The 14,029-nt window shown below is 44.8% G+C and overlaps 2 protein-coding genes and 1 long non-coding RNA gene across 3 annotated transcripts in view; 1 reads left to right on the forward strand and 2 right to left on the reverse strand.

The window, feature by feature from the left end:
* The window catches only part of LOC139567014 (zinc finger protein 180-like), a 740,647-nt gene that overhangs the window by 403,058 nt on the left and 323,560 nt on the right, over positions 1-14,029 (forward strand). The gene's annotated exons all lie outside the window — the stretch shown is intronic.
* The window catches only part of LOC139567006 (zinc finger protein 180-like), a 497,856-nt gene that overhangs the window by 205,365 nt on the left and 278,462 nt on the right, over positions 1-14,029 (reverse strand). The gene's annotated exons all lie outside the window — the stretch shown is intronic.
* The window catches only part of LOC139567031 (uncharacterized), a 141,355-nt gene continuing 129,723 nt past the window's right edge, over positions 2,398-14,029 (reverse strand). The window contains exon 2 of the long non-coding RNA XR_011673210.1: positions 2,398-3,291. This is a non-coding gene — a long non-coding RNA (uncharacterized lncRNA). The remainder of the gene's footprint in view (positions 3,292-14,029) is intronic.

Genomic DNA, 14,029 nt, shown 5'->3' on the forward strand with positions numbered 1-14,029 from the left:
TTTGTCTGAAAGTATTTTCTCAAGTGCGATACCAACTCCAGTCAGCAGATGGCGATATGCATCTTTCAGGTGATTCTGCCACTGTGACGTATAATCTAGTGGACGGGACGCTTCTTCAACATCAACAGCTAGTCAGCAACCTTGGTTCACTCTAACTTTATGGAAAAAGTTTACACCTCCAAGGTGCCCCCCTCACACAGGAATACACACTGAGGCTCTTTGTGTGGTTCACTCACCTCTTTTTTTTAAACTAGGTTTGAGATGTGGTATCCACTCGGCTCGCTGCCTCTCAGATCAAAGGCGGGTCCATCTGCTCCATTCCCAAAGTTTGGTATCCCTGAGATCCCAAGTTAGAGGGATCCCTGGTGCACCATTTACCAGGAGCGTCACCAAGTAAAGATTTACATCCCCAAATGTGGTTAATTTCTTTCATATCAAATGAGACAAACTTATCACACAAGTCAGAGTTAAACTAAATCTTTATTCACTTAATAAGGAAGCAGGTCAATACAACGCACACATATAAAGTGAATCAATTGAGTGCTCTACGATAATGATAGCTGGTCGACAAATCACCCCCAGATGATTCGTTGAGAGCCACGAGACAAAAGTACAAAGGTCTTGCAACCTACAACAGATGTATAGAACGGGTCACAAGGTTAAGATTTGTATGAGAGATACTTATAATTCTCAACAGACAGTATCTGCTGTAAAAACTGTACTCTTTGTGTAGAGACCAGGGTCTGGCACTGGGGTCATCTCTCCCTGGTACCATATAGAACAGAAACATTAACTCATGCTCTGGAATGCGGTCTCTTTAGGTTTTATCACCCAAAAGACATTGTAAATCTCCTGTCAGTGTTTTCTCCCAGAGGCCCATAGTTATAAGAACCCTCTATGTTGCAGTTTTGCTCTCAGTGTCCACTGAAAGTTCACTAGTAACAACAACTGGGACATAAAAGACACCCACCATGAGACCCAGTAAATCTGCCCAAGAAGAGGCAAACAAATGAAAAAAACACACCAAACTTAGAGACAGGAAGCAAACCAAAAAGGTGGAGCAACTAAAGGTGTTGACTCTCCACATCTATCAAGACAACTGGAGCACTGGGCCAGACACTCTTAAATAGAACCTGGACCAGCTCAGGAGAAACACCTTCCTACTAACGAGATGGACAAGCCAGCACAGGTGTAACACATACTGACTAACGAGGTGACACCAAACAGTGCTTCCCCACTAGCTTCTAGAACTCTCGTCTTCCTAAAACTCACTTGCTTCTAGGACTCTCATCCCCTTGGAACGAGCCCAAACAAAACTAAATCTCCAATACGGAAAAACGTGCAGTCAAAATAAGATCCATGGCAACTCACTGGCTAAACGTGAAACACAAAACTTTTTGACTGCCAACCCTGAGACAATCAGAAACCAAGTTGTCCTTACCATGGACACAAGCACCAAAAACGCTGTTGTTTTGACAAGTAGCAATAAACTACTGATATCGATTAGGAGGGAAATTAGGTTGTATGTGATGTGGAAACTAACACAACTAAAAAAACACATGGAAATGGGAGATATCTTTTACCTCGACTGATTAGAGGACAACCTGCAGAAGACAGTCAGCTACATTTTGGAGTGATGCATTTAAATGTAGGGGTCCCTAAACAAAGGAACGCAACACTCATTTGTCATAACTCATCGATACCATGCTAAAATCATTTGTGCTGAGAGGAGGGAGATGAGGTTGCACGTCCTGTTAAAACTAACAGCTCAAAAACCACACGGAATCTGGGAGTAATGTGTACATCCCTGGTTAGAGGACAATTTGTAGAAAACAGATCGCTACATTCTGAAGTGCTGCATTTTGATTCAAGTGGGTCACCAACGTGGTAAGTGTAACACAACTCTTTTTTTGTTAGTCACTTTTTTTTATTTTTTTTTTATTATTTAATGTCCTTTTCTCCCCAATTTTCGTGGTATCCAATCGCTAATAATTACTATCTTGTCTCATCGCTACAACTCCCGTACGGGCTCGGGAGAGACGAAGGTCGAAAGCCATGCGTCCTCCGAAGCACAACCCAACCAAGCCGCACTGCTTCTTAACACAGCGCGCCTCCAACCCAGGAAGCCAGCCGCACCAATGTGTCGGAGGAAACACCGTGCACCCGCCCCCCTCGGTTAGCGCGCACTGCGCCGGGCCCGCCACAGGAGTCGCTGGAGCGCGATGAGACAAGGATATCCCTACCGGCCAAACCCTCCCTAACCCAGATGACGCTAAGCCAATTGTGCGTCGCCCCACGGACCACCCGGTCGCGGCCGGGTGGAGCCTGGGCGCGAACCCAGAGACTCTGGTGGCGCAGAGACTCTACACCACTGCGCCACCCGGGAGGCCCAGTCACTTTTTGTTAAATCATATAAATAGTACTCTTTCATTTCAGAGCCTGGATTTTCCCCCTGAGTCTAATATCCATATAATGTTGAAATCAATAGAACAGGGGACAAACGTTTACGGTTCTACATTGTGACATCATTAAAAAACTCCTACTACAATGCGTTAACATTCTACATTTTGACATTAATTCATTGATATCATGAAACGTTTCCTTCATGTATTTTCTGATGTTTAATCAGAGATCTTTTATCAGATTATCTCGAGATGTCTTTCCTGTGTGTGTTATCTGGTGTTTTACCAGGCTGTTAGACTGAGTAAAACTCTTCCCACATTGATTACAGCTATAAGATTTCTCTCCTGTGAGTGTCCTCTGGTGTATCTTCAGATGGCTAGATGTAAAAAAAAAAAACTCTTCCCACATTGAGTACAGCTATAAGGTTTCTCTCCTGTTTGTCTTCTCTGGTGTATCTTCAGATGGCTAGATGTAAAAAAACTTTTCACACATTCATCACAGCTATATGGTTTCTCTCCTGTGTGTATTCTCTGGTGTGATATCAGGCTGCTTAGCTGAGTAAAACTCTTCCCACATAGATCACAGCGATATGTTTTCTCTCCTGTGTGTGTTTTTGGTGTACAATAAGATGACTAGATGCATCAAAACTCTTTCCACATTGAGTACAGCTATAAGGTTTCTCTACAGTGTGGATTCTCTGATGAATTTTAATGCCTGCTGAGGAGGTGAATCTCTTCCCACAGTCAGAGCAGCAGTGAGATTTCTTCCCTGTGGATCTCTGCGGGTGTTTCTTGAGGTGTTCTAATGTGGAGAGACTCTTCTCTGCCTTGTCAGCATCATGAGGTTGGTGAGGCTCCCCAGAGGACCCACGGTAGTCACGTCTCTCTCCTGTGTGAACAACAAAGTCAGACAGATGGTTAAAGGCCCACAACAGCGGAAATCCACTGTAAAAAGTGATGCCAGCAGCGTAGCCATGATGTTGTACAACAACTGACGTCTATAATGAATGTAATGATTATTTGACATTTGTCTTAAAATGAGCAAGAACAGTCATATGTTGTCTTGTTTTCACATTAGTAGTAACATCTAAGCTTGTAGACTAGAAATAAGTTATTCATGTTGTTGAAACTGTAAGCAGTGCCAGACGACTTTTGGTCTCCAATATAGGCCCCTTTCTGTGATTAATAAAATTGCAGCACGAGGGCGATCCAAATGAAATTTGGTTGTAGAAACTCCTCCCTGCTAATGAGGAAACCACTAGTTATGGATGTAGTATATCTGGTCATGAGGAAACCACTAGTTATGGATGTAGTATATCTGGTAATGAGGAAACCACTAGTTATGGATGTAGTATATATGCTAATGAGGAAACCACTAGTTGTGGATGTAGTATATCTGGTTATGAGGAAACCACTAGTTATGGATGTAGTATATCTGCTAATGAGGAAACCACTAGTTATGGATGTAGTATATCTGCTAATGAGGAAACCACTAGTTATGGATGTAGTATATCTGGTAATGAGGAAACCACTAGTTATGGATGTAGTATATCTGGTAATGAGGAAACCACTAGTTATGGATGTAGTATATCTGCTAATGAAGAAACCACTAGTTATGGATGTAGTATATCTGGTAATGAGGAAACCACTAGTTATGGATGTAGTATATCTGCTAATGAAGAAACCACTAGTTATGGATGTAGTATATCTGGTAATGAGGAAACCACTAGTTATGGGTGTAGTATATTTGGTAATAAGGAAAACACTAGTTATGGATGTAGTATATCTGGTAATGAGGAAACCACTAGTTATGGGTGTAGTATATCTGGTAATGAGGAAACCACTAGTTATGGATGTAGTATATCTGCTAATGAGGAAACCACTAGTTATGGATGTAGTATATCTGGTAATGAGGAAACCACTAGTTATGGGTGTAGTATATTTGGTAATGAGGAAAACACTAGTTATGGATGTAGTATATCTGGTAATGAGGAAACCACTAGTTATGGGTGTAGTATATCTGGTAATGAGGAAACCACTAGTTATGGATGTAGTATATTTGGTAATGAGGAAAACACTAGTTATGGATGTTGTATATCTGGTAATGAGGAAACCACTAGTTATGGGTGTAGTATATCTGGTAATGAGGAAACCACTAGTTATGGATGTAGTATATCTGGTAATGAGGATACCACTAGTTATGGATGTAGTATACAGTGGGGAGAACAAGTATTTGATACACTGCCGATTTTGCAGGTTTTCCTACTTACAAAGCATGTAGAGGTCTGTAATTTTTATCATAGGTACACTTCAACTATGAGAGACGGAATCTAAAACAAAAATCCAGAAAATCACATTGTATGATTTTTAAGTAATTAATTTGCATTTTATTGCATGACATAAGTATTTGATACATCAGAAAAGCAGAACTTAATATTTGGTACAGAAACCTTTGTTTGCAATTACAGAGATCATACGTTTCCTGTAGTTCTTGACTAGGTTTGCACACACTGCAGCAGGGATTTTGGCCCACTCCCCCCTACAGATCTTCTCCAGATCCTTCAGGTTTCGGGGCTGTCGCTGGGCAATACGGACTTTCAGCTCCCTCCAAAGATTTTCTATTGGGTTCAGGTCTGGAGACTGGCTAGGCCACTCCAGGACCTTGAGATGCTTCTTACGGAGCCACTCCTTAGTTGCCATGGCTGTGTGCTTCGTGTCGTTGTCATGCTGGAAGACCCAGCCACGACCCATCTTCAATGCTCTTACTGAGGGAAGGAGGTTGTTGGCCAAGATCTCGCGATACATGGCCCCATCCATCCTCCCCTCAATACGGTGCAGTCGTCCTGTCCCCTTTGCAGAAAAGCATCCCCAAAGAATGATGTTTCCACCTCCATGCTTCACGGTTGGGATGGTGTTCTTGGGGTTGTACTCATACTTCTTCTTCCTCCAAACACGGCGAGTGGAGTTAGACCAAAAAGCTCTATTTTTTGTCTCATCAGACCACATGACCTTCTCCCATTCCTCCTCTGGATCATCCAGATGGTCATTGGCAAACTTCAGACGGGCCTGGACATGCACTGGCTTAAGCAGGGGGACCTTGCGTGCGCTGCAGGATTTTAATCCATGACGGCGTAGTGTGTTACTAATGGTTTTCTTTGAGACTGTGGTCCCAGCTCTCTTCAGGTCATTGACCAGGTCCTGCCGTGTAGTTCTGGGCTGATCCCTCACCTTCCTCATGATCATTGATGCCCCACGAGGTGAAATCTTGCATGGAGCCCCAGACCGAGGGTGATTGACCGTCATCTTGAACTTCTTCCATTTTCTAATAATTGCGCCAACAGTTGTTTCCTTCTCACCAAGCTGCTTGCCTATTGTCCTGTAGCCCATCCCAGCCTTGTGCAGGTCTACAATTTTATCCCTGATGTCCTTACACAGCTCTCTGGTCTTGGCCATTGTGGAGAGGTTGGAATCTGTTTGATTGAGTGTGTGGACAGGTGTCTTTTATACAGGTAACGAGTTCAAACAGGTGCAGTTAATACAGGTAATGAGTGGAGAACAGGAGGGCTTCTTAAAGAAAAACTAACAGGTCTGTGAGAGCCGGAATTCTTACTGGTTGGTAGGTGATCAAATACTTATGTCATGCAATAAAATGCAAATTAATTATTTAAAAATCATACAATGTGATTTTCTGGATTTTTGTTTTAGATTCCGTCTCTCACAGTTGAAGTGTACCTATGATAAAAATGACAGACCTCTACATGCTTTGTAAGTAGGAAAACCTGCAAAATCGGCAGTGTATCAAATACTTGTTCTCCCCACTGTATCTGGTAACGAGGAAACCGCTAGTTATGGATATAGTATATCTGGTAATGAGGAAACAACTAGTTATGGATGTAGTATATCTGGTAATGAGGAAACCGATAGTTACGGATGTAGTATATCTGGTAATGAGGAAACAACTAGTTATGGATGTAGTATATCTGGTAATGAGGAAACCGATAGTTACGGATGTAGTATATCTGGTAATGAGGAAACCACTAGTTATGGATGTAGTATATCTGCTAATGAGGAAACCGATAGTTATGGATGTAGTATATCTGGTAATGAGGAAACCACTAGTTATGGATGTAGTATATCTGGTAATGAGGAAACCGATAGTTATGGATGTAGTATATCTGGTAATGAGGAAACCACTAGTTATGGATGTGGTATATCTGGTAATGAGGAAACCACTAGTTATGGATGTAGTATATCTGGTAATGAGGAAAACACTAGTTATGGATGTGGTATATCTGGTTGTAGAAACTCCTCCCTGCTAATTAGGAAACCACTAGTTATGGATGTAGTATATCTGCTAATTAGGAAACCGCTAGTTATGGATGTGGTATATCTGCTAATGAGGAAACCGATAGTTATGGATGTAGTGTATCTGGTTGTAGAAACTCCTCCCTGCTAATTAGGAAACCAGACACTTCAGAACAAACTTCCTTCAGATGTTTTGGGGGAAACAATGTTACTATGGTTACTGTTGTTCCATGTTGTGAATGTTATCCAATGTGTTACTATGGTTACTGTTGTTCCATGTTGTGAATGTTATCCAATGTGTTACTATGGTTACTGTTGTTCCATGTTGTGAATGTTATCCAATGTGTTACTATGGTTACTGTTGTTCCATGTTGTGAATGTTATCCAATGTGTTACTATGGGTTCTAGCAGTATGGCCTAATAATTTGACATAAATTAACTTATGAATATTCTTGGTTAATACTTCAAGGAGTCTTACAATTCAAAATCAGAAAGCCAAATGATCCTTGGTATAACCTTAATAACATAGTATAAAACTACTATACTGGAGAAGCCCTTCATGTTGGAGGGTGTTTCTACAGTACTATACTGGGGAAGCCCTTCATGTTGGAAGGTGTTTCTACAGTACTATACGGGGAAGCCCTTCATGTTGGAGGGTGTTTCTACAGTACTGTACTGGGGAAGCCCTTCATGTTGGAGGGTGTTTCTACAGTACTGTACTGGGGAAGCCCTTCATGTTGGAGGGTGTTTCTACAGTACTGTACTGGGGAAGCCCTTCATGTTGGAGGGTGTTTCTACAGTACTGTACTGGGGAAGTCCTTCATGTTGGAGGGTGTTTCTACAGTACTATACTGGGGAAGCCCTTCATGTTGGAGGGTGTTTCTACAGTACTATACTGGGGAAGCCCTTCATGTTGGAGGGTGTTTCTGTTACACCCCTGAAAAAGGGGAGAAAGAATCACGAGTGTGATACGGAATTGTTTCTTCAATGAAAACTTTAGTGCAATCATTTTACAAAAGTAACACATTTTACAGAATAACAGATCTACAGGAAATAGAGTTTTGAAGGGTACAAGGCTTATTCAAATCATAACAGTATACACTGTACATCACTGAAACAAATACTATTTTCAATATAACTGTCAAGCACAAAGCTTTAACTCAGTAAACCATAACTCAATTTATCAACAGGCAATAAAGTGTTTGAAAAACCATTACACAAATAACGCCGCAAAATATCTTATTAACAACGCACATGTTCATTCACAATCGTCATAAAATGGCAGCTACGTAGCAGTACCTAGCAGTACGAAGCTATTCTTCGCTGCAACCGAGCAGGGCTCATATTACTCTCTGCAAACTTAACTAACTTCCTCAATATGTTACTAAGACACACCTTAAACACTCTTGACATGTTAGCGAGTTATTACATTTAAATTACTATTTTTTAATCATCAATAACGTACCTGAAAAAGGGGAGAAAGAATCACGAGTGTGATACGGAATTGTTTCTTCAATGAAAACTTTAGTGCAATGAGAAAAAGACCGCGATTTCTCCAGGACCTTCAGTGGAGACCAGAGCAATCGATCTCAGGCTCATAGATTAAGAGCATTTAGTAGATCACAGATTAACACTTTTACCCACGACAAAATAAAGTAATCAACATAACGTTTACACATTCCTCTCACAATTCGTACCCTTTGTACGCTTGACGGATTTTAACACAATTATATGAATGTTATCAATCTCTATCAATTAATACTGAATGCATGATCTTCTTAACCTTAGATGTTTTAAGATCCTCACATACTATGAACTTACTAATACTTTTTAATGTATAAAAGGCTATGAGTTTTTCCTTTAACCTGTCACATTTCTACAGTACTATACTGGGGAAGCCCTTCATGTTGGAGGGTGTTTCTACAGTACTATACTGGGGAAGCCCTTCATGTTGGAGGGTGTTTCTACAGTACTATACTGGGGAAGCCCTTCATATTGGAGGGTGTTTCTACAGTACTATACTGGGGAAGCCCTTCATGTTGGAGGGTGTTTCTACAGTACTATACTGGGGAAGCACTTCATGTTGGAGGGTGTTTCTACAGTACTATACTGGGGAAGCCCTTCATGTTGGAGGGTGTTTCTACAGTACTATACTGGGGAAGCACTTCATGTTGGAGGGTGTTTCTACAGTACTATACTGGGGAAGCTCTTCATGTTGGAGGGTGTTTCTACAGTACTATACTGGGGAAGCACTTCATGTTGGAGGGTGTTTCTACAGTACTATACTGGGGAAGCCCTTCATGTTGGAGGGTGTTTCTACAGTACTATACTGGGGAAGCACTTCATGTTGGAGGGTGTTTCTACAGTGCTGTACTGGGGAAGCTCTTCATGTTGGAGGGTGTTTCTACAGTACTATACTGGGGAAGCCCTTCATGTTGGAGGGTGTTTCTACAGTACTATACTGGGGAAGCCCTTCATGTTGGAGGGTGTTTCTACAGTACTGTACTGGGGAAGCCCTTCATGTTGGAGGGTGTTTCTACAGTACTGTACTGGGGAAGCCCTTCATGTTGGACGGTGTTTCTACAGTACTATACTGGGGAAGCCCTTCATGTTGGAGGGTGTTTCTACAGTACTATACTGGGGAAGCCCTTCATGTTGGAGGGTGTTTCTACAGTACTATACTGGGGAAGCCCTTCATGTTGGAGGGTGTTTCTACAGTACTATACTGGGGAAGCCCTTCATGTTGGAGGGTGTTTCTACAGTACTGTACTGGGGAAGCCCTTCATGTTGGAGGGTGTTTCTACAGTACTATACTGGGGAAGCCCTTCATGTTGGAGGGTGTTTCTACAGTACTGTACTGGGGAAGCCCTTCATGTTGGAGGGTGTTTCTACAGTACTATACTGGGGAAGCCCTTCATGTTGGAGGGTGTTTCTACAGTACTATACTGGGGAAGCCCTTCATGTTGGAGGGTGTTTCTACAGTACTATACTGGGGAAGCCCTTCATGTTGGAGTGTGTTTCTACAGTAATATACCGGGGAAGCCCTTCATGTTGGAGGGTGTTTCTACAGTACTATACCGGGGAAGCCCTTCATGTTGGAGGGTGTTTCTACAGTACTATACCGGGGAAGCCTTTCATGTTGGAGGGTGTTTCTACAGTACTATACCGGGGAAGCCCTTCATGTTGGAGGGTGTTTCTACAGTACTATACTGGGGAAGCCCTTCATGTTGGAGGGTGTTTCTACAGTACTATACTGGGGAAGCCCTTCATGTTGGAGGGTGTTTCTACAGTACTGTACTGGGGAAGCCCTTCATGTTGGAGGGTGTTTCTACAGTATTATACTGGGGAAGCCCTTCATGTTGGAGGGTGTTTCTACAGTACTATACTGGGGAAGCCCTAATTGTTATTTAAACAATTCCAAATAGCTTAGAAGGACCTCCCCCTCAGACAAGGCTTAGACTGTAATAGGTTAAATCTATCTGAAACTTACATTACTCTGAGACTAGTTATCCTGGGATCTTACATTACTCTGAGACTAGTTATCCTGGGATCTAACATTACATTTACATTACATTTAAGTCATTTAGCAGACGCTCTTATCCAGAGCGACTTACAAGTTGGTGCATTCACCTTATGATGTCCAGTGGAACAACCACTTTACAATAGTGCATCTAACTCTAAGGGGGGGGGGGGGGGGGGGGGGGGGGGTTAGAAGGATTACTTTATCCTATCCTAGGTATTCCTTAAAGAGGTGGGATTTCAGGTGTCTCCGGAAGGTGGTGATTGATTCCGCTGACCTGGCGTCGTGGGGGAGTTTGTTCCACCATTGGGGTGCCAGAGCAGCGAACAGTTTTGACTGGGCTGAGCGGGAGCTGTACTTCCTCAGAGGTAGGGAGGCGAGCAGGCCAGAGGTGGATGAACGCAGTGCCCTTGTTTGGGTGTAGGGCCTGATCAGAGCCTGAAGGTACGGAGGTGCCGTTCCCCTCACAGCTCCGTAGGCAAGCACCATGGTCTTGTAGCGGATGCGAGCTTCAACTGGAAGCCAGTGGAGAGAGCGGAGGAGCGGGGTGACGTGAGAGAACTTGGGAAGGTTGAACACCAGACGGGCTGCGGCGTTCTGGATGAGTTGTAGGGGTTTAATCGCACAGGCAGGGAGCCCAGCCAACAGCGAGTTGCAGTAATCCAGACGGGAGATGACAAGTGCCTGGATTGTGCCTGAATGTTGTAGAGCATGAACCTACAGGAACGGGTCACCGCCTTGATGTTGGTTGAGAACGACAGGGTGTTGTCCAGGATCACGCCAAGGTTCTTAGCGCTCTGGGAGGAGGACACAATGGAGTTGTCAAGCGTGATGGCAAGATCATGGAACGGGCAGTCCTTCCTTGGGAGGAAGAGCAGCTCCGTCTTGCCGAGGTTCAGCTTGAGGTGGTGATCCGTCATCCACACTGATATGTCTGCCAGACATGCAGAGATGCGATTCGCCACCTGGTTATCAGAAGGGGGAAAGGAGAAGATTAATTGTGTGTCGTCTGCATAGCAATGATAGGAGAGACCATGTGAGGATATGACAGAGCCAAGTGACTTGGTGTATAGCGAGAATAGGAGAGGGCCTAGAACAGAGCCCTGGGGGACACCAGTGGTGAGAGCACGTGGTGCGGAGACAGATTCTCGCCACGCCACCTGGTAGGAGCGACCTGTCAGGTAGGACGCAATCCAAGCGTGGGCCGCGCCGGAGATGCCCAACTCGGAGAGGGTGGAGAGGAGGATCTGATGGTTCACAGTATCAAAGGCAGCCGATAGGTCTAGAAGGATGAGAGCAGAGGAGAGAGAGTTAGCTTTAGCAGTGCGGAGCGCCTCCGTGACACAGAGAAGAGCAGTCTCAGTTGAATGACTAGTCTTGAAACCTGACTGATTTGGATCAAGAAGGTCATTCTGAGAGAGATAGCAGGAGAGCTGGCCAAGGACGGCACGTTCAAGAGTTTTGGAGAGAAAAGAAAGAAGGGATACTGGTCTGTAGTTGTTGACATCAGAGGGATCGAGTGTAGGTTTTTTCAGAAGGGGTGCAACTCTCGCTCTCTTGAAGGCGGAAGGGACGTAGCCAGCGGTCAAGGATGAGTTGATGAGCGAGGTGAGGTAGGGGAGAAGGTCTCCGGAAATGGTCTGGAGAAGAGAGGAGGGGATAGGGTCAAGCGGGCAGGTTGTTGGGCGGCTGGCCGTCACAAGACGCGAGATTTCATCTGGAGAGAGAGGGGAGAAAGAGGTCAAAGCACAGGGTAGGGCAGTGTGAGCAGAACCAGCGGTGTCGTTTGACTTAGCAAACGAGGATCGGATGTCGTCGACCTTCTTTTCAAAATGGTTGACGAAGTCATCTGCAGAGAGGGAGGAGGGGGGGGAGGGGGAGGAGGATTCAGGAGGGAGGAGAAGGTGGCAAAGAGCTTCCTAGGGTTAGAGGCAGATGCTTGGAATTTAGAGTGGTAGAAAGTGGCTTTAGCAGCAGAGACAGAAGAGGAGAATGTAGAGAGGAGGGAGTGAAAGGATGCCAGGTCCGCAGGGAGGCGAGTTTTCCTCCATTTCCGCTCGGCTGCCCGGAGCCCTGTTCTGTGAGCTCGCAATGAGTCGTCGAGCCACCAAGCAGGAGGGGAGGACCGAGCCGGCCTGGAGGATAGGGGACATGGACTGGAGGATAGAGAGTCAAAGGATGCAGAAAGGGAGGAGAGGAGGGTTGAGGAGGCAGAATCAGGAGATAGGTTGGAGAAGGTTTGAGCAGAGGGAAGAGATGATAGGATGGAAGAGGAGAGAGTAGCGGGGGAGAGAGAGCGAAGGTTGGGACGGCGCGATACCATCCGAGTAGGGGAGGTGTGGGAAGTGTTAGATGAGAGCGAGAGGGAAAAGGATACAAGGTAGTGGTCGGAGACTTGGAGGGGAGTTGCAATGAGATTAGTGGAAGAACAGCATCTAGTAAAGATGAGGTCAAGCGTATTGCCTGCCTTGTGAGTAGGGGGGGAAGGTGAGACGGTGAGGTCAAAAGAGGAGAGGAGTGGAAAGAAGGAGGCAGAGAGGAATGAGTCAAAGGTAGACGTGGGGAGGTTAAAGTCACCCAGAACTGTGAGAGGTGAGCCATCCTCAGGAAAGGAGCTTATCAAGGCGTCAAGCTCATTGATGAACTCTCCAAGGGAACCTGGGGGGCGATAAATGATAAGGATGTTAAGCTTGAAAGGGCTGGTAACTGTGACAGCATGGAATTCAAAGGAGGCGATAGACAGATGGGTCAGGGGAGAAAGAGAGAATGTCCACTTGGGGGAGATGAGGATCCCAGTGCCACCACCCCGCTGACCAGAAGCTCTCGGGGTGTGCGAGAACACGTGGGCAGACGAGGAGAGAGCGGTAGGAGTAGCAGTGTTATCTGTGGTAATCCATGTTTCCGTCAGTGCCAAGAAGTCGAGGGACTGGAGGGAAGCATAGGCTGAGATGAACTCTGCCTTGTTGGCCGCAGATCGGCAGTTCCAGAGGCTGCCGGAGACCTGGAACTCCACGTGGGTCGTGCGCGCTGGGACCACCAGGCAGCGGCCACGCGGTGTGAAGCGTTTGTGTGGTCTGTGCAGAGAGGAGAGAAGAGGGATAGACAGACACATAGTTGACAGGCTACAGAAGAGGCTACGCTAATGCAAAGGAGATTGGAATGACAAGTGGACTACACGTCTCGAATGTTCAGAAAGTTAAACTTACGTTGCAAGAAATCTTATTGACTAAAATGATACAGTGCTGCTGAAGTAGGCTAGCTAGCAGTGGCTGCGTTGTTGACTTAGTTTGAAAGTGTAGCTGGCTAGGTAGCCTCGGTAACTGGCTAGGTAACCTAGACAATTACTCAAAACTACACAATTATCTTGACAGCAAAGACAACTATGTAGCTAGCTAACACTACACTAACCAAGTCGTTCCGTTGTAATGTAATGTAAATGTAATAGTCTCTACAGTGCTGCTATTCGGTAGACGGTAGACGTTGGCTAGCTGGCTAGCTGCTGGCTAGCTAGCAGTGTTTCCTACGTTAAGAGGGACGACAAATAGCTGGCTAGCTAACTTCGGTAAATTACGATAATTACTCTAAACTAAACTACACACTCTAAACTACACAATTATCTCGGATACGAAGACAGCAAAGACAACTATGTAGCTAGCTAACACTACGCTAATCAAGTCGTTCCGTTGAATGTAATAGTTTCTACAGTGCTGCTATTCGGTAGACGTTGGCTAGCTGGCTAGCTGCTGGCTAGCTAGCAGTGTTTCCTACGTTAAGAGGGACGACAAATAGCTGGCTAGCTAAC

This window comes from Salvelinus alpinus, unplaced genomic scaffold (assembly GCF_045679555.1).
Source record: "Salvelinus alpinus unplaced genomic scaffold, SLU_Salpinus.1 scaffold_40, whole genome shotgun sequence".
In the NCBI taxonomy this organism is placed as follows: domain Eukaryota; kingdom Metazoa; phylum Chordata; class Actinopteri; order Salmoniformes; family Salmonidae; genus Salvelinus; species Salvelinus alpinus.